At 36.0% G+C, this 22,362-nt stretch overlaps 1 pseudogene across 1 annotated transcript; it reads left to right on the forward strand.

Annotated features, from left to right (window-relative positions):
• The first annotated feature begins 16,175 nt into the window (after positions 1-16,175).
• LOC145586314 (small ribosomal subunit protein mL104 (rPPR9) pseudogene) lies at positions 16,176-22,103 on the forward strand (annotated as a pseudogene). Its single transcript, XR_014100897.1, has 2 exons — positions 16,176-17,861; positions 21,668-22,103. The product of XR_014100897.1 is annotated as a small ribosomal subunit protein mL104 (rPPR9) pseudogene (transcript).
• The last annotated feature ends 259 nt before the right edge of the window (positions 22,104-22,362 follow it).

Here is a 22,362-nt window from a genome sequence, read left to right on the forward strand (position 1 = left end):
TAAGTTGCTCCTTAGAATCCAAACCCTTAATATCCAATCCCATGAATCCAAACCCTTAAATCCAAATTTTTTAGTTTAGTACTTTGTTGATTAGTTAGATGTTTAGTTGGTTCTTTAGTTCTTATTTTCCTATTTTTGCTTTCTTGATAGTTTAGTTTTGCTTATTTTTGCTTTTTATTTTCTTTCCTTTTTGTTTTATTTTCTTTTCTTTTGTTTTGAAGTTACTAACCGTTTTCTTTGTCCATAGTTCTCTTTTCTATTTTTGTTCTCATATGGCTTTGATGATGATGCTTTGTTTCGTGGAGCTTCATGAGGTGGTTGATTCTTCACCTTACTATTTTAGCATTGCTCGGAAGCCAGTGAGATCTTTATTATTTTTCTTTATTCTCTTTTATTTTCTTAGATGCATAGTTTAGGATTAGTTTTAGGAAAAGTTTAATGGTTCGAGGATGGATGCTTTTAACACCTAGAGTGTTTGGGATCATTGGCGATGTTGTCATTTGATCACTTGTTTGTCGATTGGGAATTACATGTTTTACTTGCATATTCGTTCCATTCTTTATTTTCCTTCTTTTCCTTTATCTATGTTTTTCTTTTTCTCCTTTCTTATCTTTTATTTTTCTTTCTTCTTGTTTTTGGTTTTTGGTATGTTTTGAGGCTTTATTTTTCACTTTTTGTTTTTCTTTTGAATTGGACTATATACAACCGATTTTTGCTTTTGAATGAATTATCTTCCTAAATGGCATGGGTATGCACGGTTTGAGAATATGCTTGGTTGAGTCTAGGATAGGTGTATGCTAAGGTAGCATGTTCTAGAACTAGGAGGATCATGAAACCGGATTCTACTTGTTTGTGGCATGTTGGTAGTTGCTTCCTACGGTCAATTTGACACATATAGTGAGTTTTTGCTACATCCATGTGAGGTTCGTCATTTTTCAAGCCTTCTACATATCTTGCATGAGTGGCATGGATCCTTGACTATTGCGGACCTAATCATGAATCTTGACTCATAATTCTCAAACACGAGACCGAACCATCTAGGGAGGACAAAGGCATCTTTTCGAGGTGGTACTTTTTCTTTTTCTAGGTTTAATCTTCTTTATTTTAGTTCTTTGGGTTTACATTTGCCTTCTTGCTAACCATTTGAGCATTTTCCCTTCTTTTCAAGACACGTCTTTAGAATTTTGAGCCTTTTGTTTCTTTTTGTTCCATTTTTGGTTTTTGTGAAGCAAATGGTCATGTTTTTGGAGTTTGTGGTTTATAAGTATGGATATTGGTTCCTTTTGTAAGCAAGCTTGTGTTTTGTGACTATTTCGTGAATAATGGCAAATGATTGATGGAAAAGCCCTCCTAAGTGTAAAAAAGGCAAGGACTTAATAAATGTAATATTGTAAAAGCCGTCCTAAGTTAAAGAGGCATGGACATTTGCTTTGAAAAATTTGAAAATAAACAATGAAAAAGAATTGAAAATAAGAAAAATTAAAAATATTTTGATGTGATTCTTTTCCCCTTTTCAAGCATTGAGGACAATGCTTCCTTTAAGCTTGGGGGAGAAGCGTTTACGCTTTTTGTAAATATGATTTTTGTTATGTCTTTGAATAAGCTTGGGGGAGTTAGTTTGTTTTTGTTTGGTGATTGCTTGGTTATGAGGAGAAGTTTGATCACCCTTTACTTTACTAATTAGGAATACCGCCAAATTTTAAAATTTTAGCCTACCCCTAACCCTTTTTGCCCTTATGTTACAACCATTGGGAAAGACCTTTCGACCTAGAGGTTGAGTCAAATTTCGAGGGAGGGCATTATGAGTTAAAGCCTAAAGAGAGGGGATGCATATTCATGACGTCGTGTGGCCCAAAAATGTGTTCTTTTTCGACTCCTTTGAGGAGCTATTGAGATGCTCATTAGAGGAAGATTTGAGACTATAGGGAGAACGCGGTAAGATCGAACGGGATGAAGGTGAATTGTGATAACTAGTTCTCTATGCTTAGCATACTCTATGTTTCAATCAACCTCGGATATCTTGAAACGTGCATACCCATATTGCTTAAGAAAGATGTTTATTCATTTGAAATGTGGTCGTTTAGTAAAGTCTAATTCGTAAAGGTTTCAATTTTGTTTTTCTTTCTTTTACTTTCATTTTTGTGGTTTGCCTCATGTATGTTGGTGGAGAGTTAAAGGGCTTGTTGTAGCTTAAAACAACTGTGATTCCTACGTTAGTGAGTCTTAGTGTATATTCTCGTCTTATGTCTTTCTTTTACTTTTTGAATAAGTCTTTCATCCTTATTCTTTCTTGCTTTGTTTTGCTCGAGGACGAGCAGAAGTTTAGCTTGGGGGAATTTGATGAGTGTCATTTATGGCACTCATTTGGTTCCTTTTAGAGTGAATTTCATGTTATTATATAGCTCTTTTACTTAGCTTTTCCTTAATTTTACTGTTTATTTCTTTTAGTTTGCATTTTCTTAGTTGGATTTCTTTCTTTATGCATTTCTTGGTTTATTTTGTTATTTTTTCGTTTATTTGCTTATTTTCCTTTATTTTTTAGGTTCAGGTCATTATCCACGTTTCTCGAGGCCTCTTCCCAAGTTTGGCATTGATTAGGATGTCTAATGTTCTCCATTTGAAGCTCCAGCATGGAGAAGTGCAAGTTCCTAAAGTCCTTGAGATGTGCATTCAAGTCGTGGGGGCATGATTTCTAGTGTTGAACCTACAAACATGGAGTTTAGAAACTGCAAGGTCCCGTGTTTATCAAGAGCATTAAGTGGAACGCACAAGGAGCATCGACATGATAGGGAAAAAGGCTACCCTGTTCCCAAGCGCGGCCTGGTGGCGCGGGCGCGGGCACGCCTGTCTGGGTCTCTATTCCATAACCAGGTTTGCGCGGCCGCGCTCTCTCTTATAGTTGGTCGCGCCTGTACGGGTTTATTTGGGGACGATCTAACTAACTTCTCTTAGTTAGTTTTACTATATATAGATTTTCTTTTTATTTTTAGAGAGAGGAATTTTATTCAGAAATTAGAATAAAATTAGATTAGAATTTTAGAGACAGAAACTCTAGATTGTAGAGAGAGAAGTTCTTGATTGATGATTGAAGATTGGTAATTCTAGCATTTTCTCCATTGAATTGAAGCAAGTTTGTAAGGATTTCTTTTACTTTAATGCAATCTTTAGCTTATCATTTCAATTGCTTTGTTGATTGTTCAATTTTGAATAGAATTTGTGATTGAATTATTTCTATTAATATGATGATGATGAAATTGTTGATTAGCTTAGTTTCGATTTTGATTTCAATGGATTGTGAGTAGTTCTCTTGCTAGGGGAATGGTGAAGCATATATGAGTATGGATTGATGCTAAATGGGGAAAATTGATGGAGTTGATGTTGTGATTAAATTGGTTGATTGATTAAGTGCATGTGTGTGATTAATTGAAGAGTATCTAACTTTGATTGTTACACTAGAATGCATTGTAAGCTTGCATTGATACCGAAAATTGATTTGTGGCTTGCTTTTGTCAATTGAGTAGGTTTGCAAGGTTCCTAGTTAGAGTCTCTCGTAGTTGGCGCTAGCTTGACCTCTAGGAGATTAGCTTACCTTACTCTCTAAATTGCTTAATTGATTTTCCCTCGCAACACTCGACTTAGTCATCTCCAATCCCAATTAGCTATATCCATTCCGAGTATATGCGGATCCTAACCCTAGTGCTTGATAAATTTGATTTCATTTATTATTTGATTGTTTGGAATATACACACCTCACTTTATTGCTTCGAAATAGCTTAGCTTTGACATTAGCATTCACCTCCCATTCCTAGTGGTTCGACCCTCGACTTACTCTATGCTTTGTATAGGGGTGTGTTGAGAGATTACAAATTTTTTTTTGACCGAGGGTAGATTAGTTTTCAACGACCTAGTCTCCACCCTAGATCATCTTTCACAACTAGAATCGAAATAACGCTGCAAAAATTGGGAAATTCAAGAATAGAAAGCTGCTGAGGCATGTAAGAACTGACGCCGAGAAAATAGTGACATCGCAATTGCGATGGCTCTGTCGCCTGGCAACAGTAATTGTCGTCTGGCGACAGAGTCATAGTCTAGCAACGGACACTGTAGTCTCGCTCCTAGTTCTTCCAATACTGAGCCAGAAATTTACCTTCTTGTTTCGACCAGTTCTAGTACTATTTGCTCGATTTTACTTCCTGATTGAGTTTTTCCCTCTTTTATGAACCCATATGTGTTCTACATATGGTCATAACCCTTTGGGGATTCACGCTCCATCTACCCAATCGAACGCTCCTAGCAACGAAGGGTACATCCGAGTTTGTTGAATTCACCAAACCGTGGAAGTGAGTTTAACTCGCGAAGTCCTATCCACTCGCGCCAACCCTTCAAAAGGTAAGGCTTCCGCACGGTGCATCCGGACTCATAACCATGGACACTCTTTGACTAACCCATACCCTTGAACTTTAGAGAACTAGAGCCATGGTTAGGTTGCAAACTCATTGCATCATATTGTGCTTACTTGACTACTTGTGCATTCCTTGCTTGTGCATAACGTATATGTGTTTACACTAACCGTACCATTTGTTTGACTTATGAATGAGCCTAATTAAAATAATTAGCGACTAAAGGACTTTGCTTAATTAATTAAATAATATAAATAATTAAAATCTAAATAAATTGATCAAACCTGACTTAGTACGACTATAGGCTTGTCCCTTTAACTTAAGATACTAAAAACAGTCCCAGGCCAATGTTCCGGCAATTTCGCAAAGGTTTGGAATGTGGCGCAACACGCTGGTGTTTAGCGCTTGGAAACAATGTTGTCGTCGGGCACTGGACATTAGCATGTGGCGACAGTTCGTTTGTCCCGGCAACAGTCTAGTTTTCTGCTCGAGTCTTCATGACGAGTCTAACTAATTAGTTTATTAATCGGTTTAACCAATTTATTAATGACAATAGTCATGTTTAGTCCTTAATTGAGTCTAAGCACATAGTCACATGGTCATGACATGAGTCAAACATTTCATCTACACTCACTAGTCTTAGCACACACTGTGTATATAAGTCACCATGACCATGCTTTAGGTTCATGCATGAGTCGTTTTTATATCATTTGAGTTAGGGGCCTATTCTATTCCTAATTCTCCCATATTTCTCTGTCAACATCATTATTTTCACCCATATCATTCTTCTTTTTCTTCCATGATCTCTTCTCATTTATTGCATATTGAATAGAGCTTGAGTCAAAAATAAAAAATTTACCCCCAATTTCCCTTTTCCACAGCACTTGGTCAAGGAGAGAAGGGCGTTTAATCAAGGATAACACTTTTGTCCAAGTACTACTTTTTGATAAACCGATTCGATAAAAGAGAAAAGCTAAGAAGAAAATGGCGTCTCAGGAAGAAGTCAACGAACTTAGGAAGGACGTGGCTAACCTGGCTGAAATGATGAGGGTTGTGGCTCTTCAAATAATGAACCTGTGAAGCAATAACAAATGGAGCTCATGCAAGAATGCTTGAGCAAACTCTCCAGTGACTATAGGGTCCAGGGCATTAGCTCATAAGATATCTTAGTGGACAAGGAACTTCTTCCGCAGAAGTTCAATGCCAATGACATCCCTAAGTTTAAGCCAACTGACAATCCTTATTTTCACTTAAGGGCTTTTGAAACTATAATGAACATTAAGGGGATTGATAGGAATATTCTTCACTCTTTGTTCTCACTATCTCTAAAAATCGTTTATCAACATTGGTTTTTTTCTCTTGATAAAGAGAAGACCTCTACTTGGGATTCCATAATAAACGCTTTCATTGATAGATATAAGTGTAACATTCAAGTTGAAATAGACCATAGACAACTTGAGATGCTAAAGCAAAAAGAAAACGAAGGGTTCATCTCTTTCTTCAACAAGTGGAAGGAAACTTCCGCTAATATGGTTGAAGTTCCTACTGAAAAGGAGTCCGTAAGGATCTTCATCAAGAACCTTCAAGACAAGTATTTGAAACATTTGAAATATCAACACAATTTAAATACTTTCAAGGCCGTCTATGACATAGGTATTGACATCGAAGATGACCTTGCAAAACAAAAAGCTACTATCAATAGCAACAACAATGGCTGGAAAGGAAAGAAGAACGACAATCCTTTTTCTTCCGAAAACACCCATTCTAGTAACAATGTTAGTACCTTTGATCTCAGTGAAGTCTTAGCTATGGATAGTCAGATACCTAAGAAACAACTAAGGAAAGAGTTCACCCCCATTGGGATGAACTACGATACCGCTTTCTATCGACTCCATGCCAAAGGACTTATCACTCCTATTGGACCTCTTACAGATCCAGCACCCGAAAATAGGTCACCTAACTAGAATGCTGATGCTCATTGCAAGTACCATCAAGGTAGGGGACATACTACTGAGAGTTGTTAGAAGCTAAAAGAGGCCATCCAATATTTGATCGATAATAAACAAGCTTCCAATACATCCAGCTGGCAAAAAGAGCGAGTGATGATAAGGCACAAGACTAGAGGCGAGCTTCAACGACAAGATTTTGTTACCTCTTTTCCTATTTTCTTTATTCACCATTTCCCCAATAAGTCTAGCATAGGCACTTTTTATTTTCCTTTGATTTTATTTTGTAGGATTTTTCTTTCTCTCTTTAATAAAATGAGCATTTATTTTCTTGCATATGATTATCGCATTGCATTGCATTAAAAAAATCCATGTCAAATTAAGCACAAGGTATACTAATGATTTGAGGCACCCCTTATAGCCTATAATATCATCTTCACCCTTTCAAATATACAAATTTTTTTTTTTTGATAAACCACTTTGAGCCTCATCTAACGATAGGCCTTTCTTTTTTCAACCCACATTTACCTAACCTTGGGATGGGACGGTGTGCAATTTATGCAATTTTCAAAGAATAAAAGCTTGAGTAATTTAATAAAAATTTCAAAAGAAAAAAAAATAGCAATAAAAGTGTGCAAAAGGGCAAGTATTCCAATGTCATTGACATGAACATGTCTTTGATATGAATACGTCTCAAATTATGTCTCTTATCGAGTGCTCGGTACCGTGCCTGAGAAACATGAATGCCAAGTGAGTGATAGACCGCATGATCGGGATTGCCCATACTTATCAAAAAAATGCAAAAGCAAAAAAAAAGAGAGAGCAAAAAAATAAACAAAAGAAAGAGAGTTCAAAAGTGAGGAAACCTCAAGCATAAAAATATAAAGATTTCAAAAGCAAGGTTGCACACCTTGGGGGCTTATCTAGGGTCTTGAGCCTTTATCCACTTCTTCTTCAACCTTTAGCCTAACCACGTTACAACCCTTAAAAGACCTCTTTGAGGTATACACACATTTGTGCGAGGTTCGGCTAGAGCTACATTCGGCCTGATTCCTATCGGATACGTAGGCAATCTCACATCGAGGTGCGACCGTAATAAAAATACATTCACATTCATGCATGATCATATCAAGGGATCTCCAATGATCATCCTTATCCATTTAGATCTAGACTTGGGGGCTTGATCCCTACATTATTAGCTTACCTAGCATAAGAGTCACCACAATTTGACTCTTTTCAAATATATTTTCCCATACACTTAGCCTTTGCAGCCTAGCTTTAGTGTCACTTTCACACACATCACATATACATAGATAAATAATCTACCTCTTAGGAACCTTTTGTCATGAAATCTTGAAACAACGATCAGGCACGCTTTGTCATATCAAAATCACTCATCATTGCATCACAAAGTATGAAGTGCTTAGCCTCCGTGCCTAAGTTACCCAAATACTTTCATCATCGAGTCAACAATTGAGATAGCCTAGGATGTTATAATCCTTGCACTATGAAATACAACGTCGATGCATGCATTTGACTAAACTCATTCAACATGCACCATCAAACACTTTACTTCTTCCCTTTTGCGTCTTTGTTTTTCGGGAGAAAGTCGGTACCCTCCAAAAAAATGACAAATTTTTTTTGCATTTTTGTGCACACACGAATCATGTACACATTGATTCATGTTGTTTCATCACATCAAGTTAAGTATACAAACGCGAGTCATGCACATTGATTCATGTCGTGTCCAAACACATTGAGTCAATCTGAAGTCAGTTAATCACAATGAGTCAAGTACACCAAAACTCGGGTCAACCCTAAGGAAAACATAAACAAAGTCATGTAGTCCAAAACATATATGCAGGTGCATTAAGTCCCAGACGGACAAGTGATCTTTACAAAGATCTAAGACAGAAAACGCAAATTTTCAAAGACAAGCAAGGCGGGGAGATGAGAAAATTTGAACAAGACGGCTCAAGGCGTAGTGGTCTTTAACAAAATTCCATAGGATGCGAAATTCGTCATCCTATTTGAGAAGATAGATCAAGGCGAAGCAACCTTGGATGGCGCTCCCCATGATGTGGAGGTTGTCAAATAAAACAACTTTGATTCAAAAAAATTTGGTTATGTCCTAAGGCACGGACGGCTCGCATAACAAGTTTCTTAAGGCGAAGAGACTCATAACTATTGGGCAAGTTTTTCCAAAGACGAAGAGAAATTGTCAATTGATGCACACTTCCTGAGACGTAGAAGTTGGCGATTGCATCCCAAGGTGTGGGTACTTAGCGAAATTTCACTTAAGAGCTACTCAAGGCGTAGGAGCTCATGACAGGATTCTTAAGGCATGGAAACTGTTAAATTATTAGACTTCCTAAGGCATGGAAAATCATCATTCAGAAGACTGCTCAAGACAAAGGAGTCTAAGACATAAGGCAAGGAAATTTGTCATCAATTACTTGTGGGTTGCTCAAGGCAAAGAAGCTCATGATAAGAATTCCCAAGGCGCGGAAGACTGTCATTCGGTGGATCTCTTGAGGCGTGGTGGTTCGCAACAGAATTCCCGAGACGTGGAAGGACGTCACAGTAAAATTGAACATAGCTACAAGTAGTGGTCTTCAACGATGTCCCAAGGAAAGAGGAGATAGACTATAGCGGCGAGGCACAGACGTGGCGAGGTACTGCCACAACCCTGAAGATGGCTACAAGCAGTCACCTTCGACGATGTTCCCAAGGATGTGGAGGATTGTCATAAGTAATAAAAGATAACTACAAGAAACAGTCTTCGACGATGGCGTTCACGAGGCTCTGTGGTGGTCGTCACAACAAAATGTAGCAAATCAGTCACTCCAGAGACATGTACTCGACGGTGCAAGATACGTGTTTCTTAAATCTTTTATCTTTTTAACTAACGCTAGTTTGCAGGTATCGGCGTTACAAGAATGATTTAGGATCGCAGAACGTTCTGAATCATTCTTCGTCCCTATCGTTACTTTGACTTTTGTTTTCCGAACTTACGTTTCTCTAAACTCAGTCAAAGTGAGGGCTTCTGTAGACCCCCAATTGTGTCTCCCTAAAACCAAACCCAGTGATGAGTACCTTTTACGTCATTTGATTGTCAAACGAAGTGAAAGTATGAAAAGTCTAGTGATGCGGTTGTTTTTATTAAAATATCTCTCTTTTTTAAAATAGCCATTACAATTTAGTTTGGTCCATGATAAGGTTTCAATAATATTGTATTTGGATTGGACTCAAAAAGAGCTTTCCAACAATGCATTATAAGCCCAATTTCGATGAATAATGAGGAAGTTATGGCTAAAATACTAAATTAGGTCCCAAATGAAATTTATATGCTGCCCAATGATCTAGAGGAGGGCCTATTAATTATTATTCCTACAGTTATAAGGATTGACTCTAGTCTTCTAGAATAATATAGAAGGTTCTTTTAAATTCTAATGGAATTAGGATTAATAATTATTATTTTAAAGAGTTTTATTTGGAATAAAAAAGTGTTTTATGATAAATCTGATCTAAAAACTATTTAACGCGGATTCTAATTACTTAATTGTATTAGTAAAAGGATTCCGTAAAAAGTGAGTTTTATCTTTTAATTAGTGCCAAACGACGGAGTCTGTCGCCAGACGATAGTGCCTGTCGCCTGGCGCTGGGTGCCTATCGCCTGGCGCTAGTTCCTGTCGTCTGGCGCTGGCTCTTGTCGTTTGAAACAGGAAGTCTTTTATTCAGAATGGAACTCGATCTCTTTTCTTTCGATTTCCGAACTATTTTTTCTATAAATAGGGTCCTTGGCCTCCGTTTTCAAATCATTCACAATCATCAATCTCTATTCTCTCTCTCTAAAAGCTAGAAGCTTACTCTCTCTCTATTCTTCTTCTAAACCTTCCCCTAATACAAAATTCCACATTCACAAGTCTTAGACACACCCAGCCAGGTTTGAAGTATCCTTCACCCTAGACGTGAAAGGTTGATAATTTATGAGGATTTGGTCCCAAATCCCTATTTCAATCATTTAATTTAATTGTTTGATTTAATATTTTCCTTGAAGTTACTAACGTGTGTATTGTTTTGATAGAAAGAGATACGAGGCATCCAAGTAAGTAATTTAATTACTTTAATTATTCTTTTGATATAGAAATCATGCTTTGATTATTTTGATTCCTAGTATCATGTTGGGATGTCTTTATGATTCCTAGTATCATGTTTAGGGTAATAACTAAGATTTATAATATCATGTATGTCTCTAGTAACATGTTTAGGTTGCTTCCTATTCATTCTAGTATCATGTTAGGGCTAAAGATTTGATCTTTATGGTTTAGTGACATGCTAGGGTTTGTTATTAATCTTGTTAGTATCATGCCTAGGATCTTGCTAATACTATTATGCTTTATTGAGAATATTATTAATATGATTATGATGATTGTGATTATTATGTTGCTTCATATATTATTTATTGTTATTGCCTGATCACACCTTTTATGCATCTTTAAAGGGAATTTGTACTTGTAATCACGCTTAATAAGATAATTAATAATCTTGTTTAGGCTAATATGATTATAATTCAAGTGATCACCAATAATAGATTTGTTTGTGCATTAATATTCAACCAACATAGATAAACAGGTTTAGGGTTAATCTATTGATTGTATGTTAGTCAGAAAGCGCACATGAATATGAGAAGAATAAAGTAGAGGCCTATTTTTGGGGCAAGTTCAATCTCTTTTAGGTTGGATTTGTACCTTCATCCCCGAATATCCAGTCATGGTTCCAGACCACTATGGAGTTAGTGATCTCATGGATCGTGAAGAGGTGTAACCTTCACCCTGTGAACAGTTTACAAGTTCCTAAAACTTGTTGGCGACTCTTTTGCTCTAGCTTCCTTCGCTTTGGACGCCACCATGCTTAAGTGTATGATCACAGTGGTGCTCAAGTTTGGGATGCTTGAAATATTCCCTAAAGCACCCATCCACCCTAATGATGGGTCTGCAACCAGAAACAAACCCATACTGAGTGGAGCAACACACATATACATCCTCGTAAAGATAGGCCTCTAAATTTGGTCCATTGAATCCACAACCACATAGCAGCTGCTGCCTGGGTTATATTTCAGGAAAGCTTTCCCATAGTCCCACACCCTAGCATATTACTCAGCTGCAGACCCATATAGGATGAGTTTGGCCCTGCTCCTTGCTAAACATGCCTTGTAGTAGCCTACTTTAATCCCCAATTCATTCAATGTCCTATCTTGAATTTGTCTTATCCTCCAGCCAAGGTTACCCCTAAATTTTGTCAAGTACCAGTCTGCCAAAATTTTAGTTGTAACCTTCTTGTTCATTTTTGTCTTAACACACCTATGCTTCAACCTTAAAGACTTAATCTGTCAGGCCTCTGATTTCACTAACCTAGAAGCATAGAACTTAGCTTAAATCTACACTTCCTTTCTTTCACACATATACACCTCACCAACCTACATCTTTTTTTATTTTTGTTGTAGAGACAGCTGCACCTTCTTCTGCAGTAAGCTGTAATCCTTTTACTGTCATTACGCAATAGGTAATACTCATACATATTCTCAATCACATTTTGCCTCAAATCTTTCCTAACCACTGGACCATTGTTGAACCTTATACCCACTTCAAAGTGGATAGGCTTATTGAAATCTGTGTCAGCATTAAACCAAGTACAATATCCCTTGTCATCATATGAATCACCATCAAAGCTCCTAAGCTTATTAGAATCACCCTCAACTTCTTCTTCAATCCTCACTTCAATTGATTTCAAATTGGTGTTAATTTTAAACCTAGGATCCTTAGGTTCCTCTGGATCTTCACCTACACTTTTCAAGCTGCCTTTAACTTCACTTCTGAGTCGCTCTAGGTTTTTTCCTTAACCACTCCTCATCATCTTCATCTTCATAAAATTCCTCCTCCCCCTCCTCCCACTCTAGTCCTAGGTCACTGAGATCAGAATCTGAAGACTCGGTTTCTCCCTCCCCATCCTTAAAGTCATCCTTAAACACCAACTTCTTCCCTCTTCCTTGCTTTCTAGTTTCTGCAGCTTCAGATGCAGCACCAACAGCTCCCTCAATCAACAACCTTCCCATTACCCTTTTCTTCTGTAGTGAACCTACCAGAAGCTCCCTCAGCTAACTTCCCCTTTCCCTTATCTTTTGCACTCACTCTCTCTGCAGTTGTGGTAACCTTATCACTCATATCCTCAACCTCTTTGTCATGAATCACAATACCCTTTAGCCTTGGGCTTCTCCTAACTGCAGTATGCTTACTCTCTTTTGGACTGGTCCTAAGTGTTCTAGGCCCACCCAACTTCTTTCTTCAGCTGGTCATTTCTTTTAAAGTCAACTCATTACCATCTACAAGTTTAAATGGTGTTTTCTCAGTGGCCTGCATTGGCTCATGGCTAGTCACATACATCTCTATTTCCCCATTTTTATTCACTCCCTTGAGGAAAACCTTTACCTCATCATCACTAACCAACTCCCTTTTACCAGTAACCCAAGACCTTTCTTTCTATTTATACCAACAACTAAATCCCTTAGGCACCCTCACATTAGCATACACAAAACCATGTATAGCTGCCTCCCTAAAAAGTGTACATCAATGTTAGAAACAGTAGCATTTTTCCTCCAATAAACCCAACCACCATCCCAATTTAACACCCTTTTATTTTTACCACCTAATGAGGGTATAAATGCACCCCCTAATGTAATTTTAAGGTTCACTTTGTCCATTCTAGCTATAACAGAATCAACAAAAAACAAACACAACAAATCACAATTTCAGTATTTTATTGCACAATTACTCATTCCAAATTACAACTATTCACAAATTACAACAACAAAAAGCAAATAACCTTTACTGTGCACTTAATTAACAATTACCAAGTGAACCTAACCCTATTAACTAATTAATTAACAATTACACAGTATAAACAAGTCAAAGATTAGTATAATTAGGGTTTTTAATTGTTTAGTTCACAGATTCCCAAAAATTGCTTATTTTACCCCAAATAACACCCCATTACCCACGCAAAGTATAGTAAGGAACTTAGAAATACCTCTTTTTCAGGATACGTGAATTTTTGTCAGCAAAGATTCAAGCTTATGGTCCCCTCCACGTTGAAGATGACAACTTCTTGCTGAGTTGTTACGAATTTTTGGTCCCACCTCTTCTCGAAAGCTAGTGATGAATGTGACTTAGGGTTTTACTTTTTACAGAGAGAAAGAACAGAAAATGAGAGGAAAGAGGTTGGATTTCAGAAAAATTAATGGAGGAAGGTGAGAAATTGATGGCAATTCAATGGAGAAGGTGAGAAAAGGAAGAGAGAGAGAGAGAGAGGGAAATCGGGTTTTCACCCTTTAATGTGGAGGGAAATTAAAAATAGTGGGGCCCACAACAACTTTCCGTAACCGGAGTTAGGTTGTGGTGGTTAAATCTATCTTTATTTTTTTTATAAGGTAGTAAAATAAAACTTTTGGACGTGGAGGTGGTAAAAGCAATTTGTGTGTGTTTTGTGAGGTGTTAAAAATCAAAATGTCCTTATTAAAAGATATGTTTATAAGAAACATTACTTTTAACACATAAATATTTAATAACATCAAAAGACAATAATATACTTAAGTCACACAACTTGTAACTACTTAACTTGTAACTTATTAAGTACATCTATACTTTTATATTAAAAAGTGTTCATAAAACGAAATATGTATGTCATATCATCCACTGTACTTGTTTTAATGGTAAAAAAAAATGTTTATTACAAGGTTTGAACACAAGACCAATAAGAGATAAACTAATGTTCTAACCATCTTTGCTATCGTTTAAATGTCCAATAAAATATTCTAAGTACTTTATATTAAACGTCAATTTGAGAGCACTTATTTAGCTTCAATTTTTTTTGAAACACTTATTTAGTTTCGTTGTTATTATGTGTTTACTTTTATTTTAATTATATGGTTTATATTTTATAGGTCAAATAATATTTATTGATATTCAAACCCCGTGCATCGCTCGAGGTAAAAACTAAGCTAGTTAGATAATTATAATTTGTCGTTTTAACTATACAACACCGAACAACATAAGCATGTGAAGTATTTTGAAGCAAATACTACCTCTGTTTTTTTGGTTGACATGTTTTGACTTTAGCATTGTTCACATACTCTTCTTTGACCGTGTTATGTGCTTTATACGTAAAGAAAATAAAAGTCGTGTGCGATCTTGTTAGATTCGTCACGATATATATTTTCACAATATCAAATTTTCATAATTTTTGCTTATCGATAAATAAAGCTGTGAATGATTGAAATTGTGCATTGACAAACGTGACTAAGAAGCGTGTCAACTAAAAAGAACGGAGGAATTATGTTTTCTTTTTTTTTTTTGAAAGAAGATACTCATTCTGTGTTTTTTTTTTTATAGTTATAACACTTCTCTTTTCACGTTTGTCGATACATGTTTTTAATCATTAATATCTTTAATTCCCAACAGGTAAAAGTTATAAACATTTGATATTGATATTGTATAAGTCGAGACGAATCTAACAAGAGATCACATGACTATATTTTTACTTAAGTACTAGGTTAGCTACTTAGCTCCCGTGTAATTTCCAATAAATAATATTAAGATTAATACTATATTGTAATTTCCAATAACTATTTTTTTTTTACAATTAACACTATATTAAAAAAAAAAATTACTTTCGTATGTTATATTCATATCAATTGAATGGAACAACAAAATTTGGCAAGAAAAAATCATACTAATAATAATCAACATGTGGCGGTCTTGGCAAGTTTTATTGAAGTATCCATAGTTAATTATAGTATAGTATTAATTGATTAATATTCTAGTCATAAATAATTCAAGTAAATATAAAAAATTTCATTAGTTTATTTGATATGGGCATTTCATTATTGAAGCTTGTAGCTTAGCTTCTATTGAGAAAATATATTATCTTATTGTAATAAACGTAGTACGTACGACATTCATAATACATACATATATAATACGTACATATATAATGTATGTCTTTCCTAAAACAAATACTCCATATGTCACAAATATGATAAGAATATTATTTTTTTTATTTTATTTTTTTTGCTTAATAAGTTTATAGTTGTCAATATTTTTTTTTTTGGAAAGATGCATCAAATCATCTATTATACTTTATACATGTAAATGATTTGATTCTTAAATATTAAAAAAAAAAAAAAAAAAAAAAAAAACTAAGGACACATCAGGAGATGACACGTGTCATTGCTAAACTTGATCAATTATAGTGATAGTTATGATCAATTGATAAACTCTTAAAGCAAGTTTAGCCCAAGACTTGGGGTGACATCATCATTTTGAGTCTTAAGATTTATACTTAAGACTTTTCCCATTTTTCTTCAAAATTCTCAAGCAAGTCTCAAGTTGAGTCTTGAAATTTCAAGACTCAACTTAAGACTTGAGATGGGACCCACTTCACCCACCTCACTTTTATTTTTATTATCCCTTTTTTTATTTTTACACTTTTCTACATATAATATGTCAAATATTTAAGTCTTAGGGCTAAAGTGATAAATTTGTGTAAATCTTAGTGAGTCTTAATAAGAATTTGATGACATCATTTTCAATGGGGACCACAAAAAATAATGCCACATCCAAATCTTAAGACTTGGGGCTAAACTTGATCTTAAAGTGAAATACATGAGTAATATGTTAATTTTGAATATCAATGAGGCCCGGCTCAACGTGACATGTATTAACTCGTTTTTCAGTTTTAGGGTTTATGACATTTGACTGAGTTAGTTATATTCCCTTCACAACGATTACAGAACCCACAACCCCAGAAACACTGCTTCACTCCACTCAAATCCTCCTCCGTAGCCCGCCCACTCCCCACCACCTACCATGCGCATCCCCCCGCATCTCCGGCGTCTCCTCCACCTCCGCCACTTCTCCTCTTCACCATTTCACTCTCCTCCACCTTCTCTCACCTCCCTTAAACCCCATTTCTCATCTCCCTCACTAACCCACCACCACAACCACCATCTTCCTTCTCTCTTCCCTTTCTCCCTCAGATCTTTCTCCTCTGAACCCTCCCAAAACAATGACGAAATTGCCCTTTCTCTCTCCTCTGAACTCCTTAAACCCTCTCAACAACCCGACTCCCTTTCCCTCTCTCAACGCCTTGATCTCTCTTTCTCCCACATTACTCTCTCTTCTCAGTTGATTCTGCAGATTCTTAACAATTCCCCTTATGCTGGTCGCTCTGCTTTCGATTTCTTCAAATGGGTTTCTTCCAAATCCGATCATTTTCAGCTCACTGATGAGGTATTCTCGTACTTTGTTGATTATTTTGGTCGAAGGAAGGATTTTAAGATTATTCATGATGTTCTTGTTGATGGGAATGGTGTTGTTGGAACTAAAACATTCGCTGCGTCGATCGACCGTCTTGTACGAGCGGGTCGAGCGACGCAGGCGGTGTCGTTTTTCGATAGAATGGAGAATGAATATGGAATTCCTAGGGATAGGCTATCGTTAGAGTATATTGTTACTAAGCTTTGTGATCATGGGTATGCTAGTTATGCTGAGAAAATGGTTAAGAATCTTGCTAGTGAGTTTTTCCCTAATGAGTATGTGTGTGATGTGTTAATTAAAGGGTGGTGTGTTGATGGGAAACTTGAAGAGGCTAGGAGGTTAGCTAGGGAGATGTATAGGGGCGGGTTTGAGATTGGTACGGTGGCGTATAATGCGATCCTTGATTGTGTTTGTAAGCTTTGTAGGGAGAAGGATCCTTCTAGGATTCAGTCTGAGGCTGATAGCATTTTGGTTGACATGGATGCGGCTGGTGTGCCCCGTAACACCGAGACTTTTAATGTGTTGATGTCGAATTTGTGTAAAATCCGTAAGACAGAGGATGCTATGATGTTGTTTCATAGGTTGGGTGAGTGGGGGTGTCATCCTGATGCTAAGATGTTTCTTATCCTCACTAGGAGTTTGTATCAGGCTGCGAGGGTTGGGGAGGGAGACGAGATGATTGATATGATGAAATCGGCAGGGTATGGTGATGCTCTTGATAAGAAGGCTTACTATGGGTTTTTGAAGATCCTTTGTGGAATAGAGAGGATTGATCCTGCTTTAAATGTCTTTTCTAAGATGAAAGCAGAAGGGTGTAAACCAGGGGTCCAGACTTATGACCTATTGATTGAAAAGTTGTATGCTCATAATCGTGCTGAAAAAGCTAAGGCTCTTTTCAATGAAGCTGTTCGTAATGGAGTTCCAGTTGAGCCTAAGGTTTACAAGGTGGATCCCAGATTTGAAAAGAAGCCAAAGGTTGTCAAGAAAGGGAAGAAGCGTTTGACATTGCCTCAGAAGATGGCATTGAAAAGGAAAAACCTCAGGAAGCTTCATTTGAGTTACGTAAAGAAGCCAAAAAATATGATGCGGCGAACATATTGATCTAGATTTTGTTCAGCTGCTTTATGGCTGGAGTATACATGGTAAATTTCACCCCCTTGTATTCATTTCGTTTTGATTTTCTTATAATGTTGCATAGAGAAAAAGAAAAGTGCCTGTCACTCCTGTCAGTGTGCAAAATATCCATATTGGCTTTCATAATGTTTAGATTTTGTGGTAGTGCTTTATGATTTGTGCCTGTCAGTTACGTAAAGAAGAGTGTATTTTGAAATTGTTAATTTGGGGGTTAAGTGGTCATGAAATCTCTATGTTTTAAAGAAAATTTGAAGTTTGCATCATTGGGCTACTGGTCAGCCTATGAGTGTTCTATTGCCGGTATTTTAACTCATTGGCTGTCTAAGCCTCGTTGGGGTAAGGGCAAGGGTTGAAGACTTGGGGTAGCGTAAAACTATGTCACATCCATCAGCATGAGGTGAGATGATTATTGGGTTGGTAGTCCTGACTTGTCTTAGAGTGGTTTTTTGCAATCTACATTAGCAGTCTAATCTGTATGATGAGCTTCTATAGTTCCTGACATGTAAGATGTAACCTCAGACCTGTTTATTCATTAACGAGTATGTGTGTGATGGTCAGACTCAGATAATTTCTGTAAACTTTCATGTTTTTGGGTCTAAATGATTTTGTTAAGTGTCCATACACATGTAGGATATTCAAGGATTTGACTTGGGTACTTAAAGTTTGAGTAACATAGCCTATCATGAAGTTCAACATTCATTGAATTACCACTTGTTAGTTGACTTGTTCACAACACACAAAAGCCAATTATGATAGGACACATATATTTTTTTTAACCCGGGTTCTTGTGATACCCTCATGTTCGGTTGGTTAAGAGGATTGGCATGTCAGTCAATCTGATTTGTAGGGCAAAGCTATCTACTATACATTATCCTAGCGCCTCTTCCATTACTCCTTACAAGTCCAGAGTTTTATGTGTATAATTTAGAACCTTGTATTTGGATGGTTGTATTGTACTATAATGAGACCATTGGCTGAGAGGACTTGTGCTATTTCAACAAAATAAATGAAATCCTGTTGTTGTCAATTGCTCATATCGACTCCCTTGCCGAATAGCTCTAATGCAGCTCTCTCACATATTATGCACACTCATGGGGATTTAAATTTTTTTAATTTTATTTTTATTATTATTATTATTATTATTATTATTTTTTTTTTTTTTATTTTTTTTTTTTTTTTGTGGGGGGTTTAGGTAGGTGCATTTTATTGTTATCTCATTGATTTAAAAGTTCTTAGACATGCCTGTTTTCCTAAACTTCATTCTAGAGTTTATTTAATACTCAATCTTACCCACATTCTTGAGTCCTGCATCTTTCTTCTTCATTAAGCTTGAAATTCTATTCCTTAGAATCTTGGTGAAAAGTATTCAAGTGACGGAGAGACATTTGACAACATGTCCCTTTATTTTATTTATTCTGTTGATTATTCACAACCCAATTTGCTTCTTTTATTTTTTATTTTTATTTATTTTTTATTTTTTGAAAATATACTAATATTCTAAATTTCTGACTGAACTCTGTAGCCTTACATCAGTGATTATGTATTATCATTATGGTTTTAGCTTCAAATTCTGAACTGTTAGTATGTTTCACTTGTATGTCTGAGCTCCTTTGATGCATTGAATTGATGCATGATATTGAATCTCAGAATTCCACATTTTTTCTAACAGGCTCCAATAAAAATTGAATCCTGATCAAATTAAATTCAGTATATAATGACAAAACCACAGTTATACGATTGAAAATAAAAATACATGTAGTAGTGGCCTAGATAAAGACCATTCACAAACATTTTAAGGTTTCTATGAGACTATAATTATCCTCCACCCTCCATGTTTCTTAGACTAAGGAATCATCTTTTCTAATTGGTTCTTGTGTTCTATATTGTTTATCATAGGCGTAATATGGCATTTAAAAAATAAATAAAATAAAAATAAATAAATAAAAAACACTAAGATGTGCAATCAATATTATTACATGCTTCTTCATTCTATGAATATTGCAGCATCAGAGCTTTATGCTTCCCATTGCACAGTTTTTTAAATTAATATATTTTTCCCAATAAGTAATTATAATAACCAGGTATTTAAAAAAGTATAACCCAAGACGAATTTGAGACATGATTAAATATTTTCTTATTTATACATCAAAATAGATGGTCAAAGGATAGTCCGAGTGTGTGTCAATAGTGTAAAAATCCAAATGTTGCAATATTTGTGGAAAAGAGGAAGTATCTATTATGTCTTAGGTTAGTTTCAGGATATGTGAACTCAATTGAAGATGAAAATGATGGGGAAGGGTTTTTAAATGAAGAACCGGCCTAATATGAAATGTAACTTCTAGATTAATTTGTTGATAAACCTTGAAACTATGTACAAATTGTAGCTTTCTACTGTTGTATCTGATTGCAGCTTATTTATCTGCCTGATTTCAGGATTAGCTTTCTTGCTTACTATTTGCCTAGGGTCGCTAATACTGCTCTTGGTGTTTAGTACATGGATATAGATTTTTTTTCTTTTTATTTATTATTTATTTTTTAATGTATAACCTTGCTTTACCAAATAAAGGCTTAAAGTTTATCACCAAGTCTGTTTATACTTGTTAAGTTTTTTACCTGTCTCTTATTCATTCCTTAAGGGGGTTACCTTTACTATTTAGCTGTTAAAATTTTGTTTTCTAGCTATTGATTTTAGCTTACTATAATTTTGTATCACAGTGGTGGCTATGGCTCCGTTTGTATTGATGGAAGACAGTTTCTGGAAATCATTTTTCCATAGGTGGAAAATAGTTATCCCAAGAGTAGAAGACATTTCCTCCTTACCCCTAACATCCTTTGCCTCTCCTCCCTTCCATCTTCATCCTTCTACTCTCATTTTCTCTTCTGCTATATATTTTTTGTGAGGAAAACAAATTTTACTGTTGTGTTTTCCCTCGAAAAATTTTCTACAAAAAATGACTTAATTGGAATTTTTTTTTTCTGTTTAAACAAATGAAGCCAATATGTTAATGAATACACCTAGTTTCTTATTTCTGTTGCATAGTTTGTGTGTATATATTTGACATGGGCTGTCTAAAAGAAAAAGGAAAATTCTACATCATACCCTTGAGGTATTGACTATTCCATGTTGTACCCCTCCCTTTGAAATCCACGCTGTAACCTCAAGGTCCCAAAAGTGATTAAGCTCTACCCTGCCGTTATCCCTCCGTTACATGTTGCTGTTAGTAGGGCCCACTTTACACCTATTTATTTATTTTTTCTCTATTTTCGTGCTAAAAAATGTCCTATTAAAGGTTTTAGGGTTCATTTTAGTCCTAAAGGTACCAAATTGAGCTCGGATTTTGCAAAAAAGTAACGTAAAAGCCTTGTTTTATGAATTCTAAATTTAACTATGAGAATTCAAATTCACAAAACGAGGCTTTTACGTTATTTTTTTTTTTTTTTTTGCAAAATCCAAGCTCAATTTGGACCCTTAGGGCTAAAATGACCCCTAAAACCTTTAATGGGATATTTTTTAGCACGAAAATCGAGAAAAAAATTAAATAGGTGTAAAGTGGGCCCCACTAACGACAACATGTAACGGAAGGATAACGGCAAGGGTACAGATTAATCACTTTTGGAACCTTGAGGTTATAGCGTGGAACTTTTCAAACGGACGGGCACAACGTGGAATAGTCAATACCTCAGGGGTATTATGTTGAATTTCCCAAAAAAAATATATATGACTTGGGCTTCAGTAAGTTTAATTTAGTTTATACTTGTAATAGTTAGTGCTCTTTGATGATGACAATTTCACACCCCTTTGTATGCAATGCAGGTACTGCATCTCATTGGCTTTTCCCTCTCAACTTATGTTACCCTTGCTATGGAGTAATCACTTCATAAAAAATCTTTGTAATAAGAATGTTGTGAACATACTGAAGGTGAAAAGGTGTTTCATTTGTTGTCTTGTTGGTCAACAACACAATAAGGAGGTGATACCTTCTCGGCCACCATCAACACTCCTATCAGACGTATCTGGCTCATGGTTAAGTATGATAAAGCATCAACTAATCTGTTTATTTAGGGCAGCTTGGTTTTAGATAATTGCAATTATGTTATACTCTAAAGGCCCTTTGCTAAGAGGTACAAATTTGGCTTGCATATCTGCAATGTCTCACATTCTTTTTCTTTGAGTATGTTGAAGCTCTCATGAACAAATAACAGTTGGTTTTTTCTGCTGTGTATCAAACAAGGTAGGGGTTCAACTCTGTGATGATGCTTTTGTCTTCTTTTGAACTAGTTTGGGAGTGTGCTACCGCACACCCCCCCCCCCCCCCCCCCCCCCCCCAAAACCCAATTTTGGCCAAATTAATTTCTACGAATTTAATTACGGCTGACAACCGTAACCACTGTATGTAATAACAACATAGCATTTCTTGAGCAATTAATGAAAATCGTAAAGCTAATCGAGGTTGGTTATATAAGGGTTGATTAAGTAAACAACATTAAAAAGATTGGAGCTAAAGAGAT

This window comes from Chenopodium album, chromosome 2 (assembly GCF_948465745.1).
Source record: "Chenopodium album chromosome 2, dcCheAlbu1.1, whole genome shotgun sequence".
In the NCBI taxonomy this organism is placed as follows: Eukaryota; Viridiplantae; Streptophyta; class Magnoliopsida; order Caryophyllales; family Amaranthaceae; genus Chenopodium; species Chenopodium album.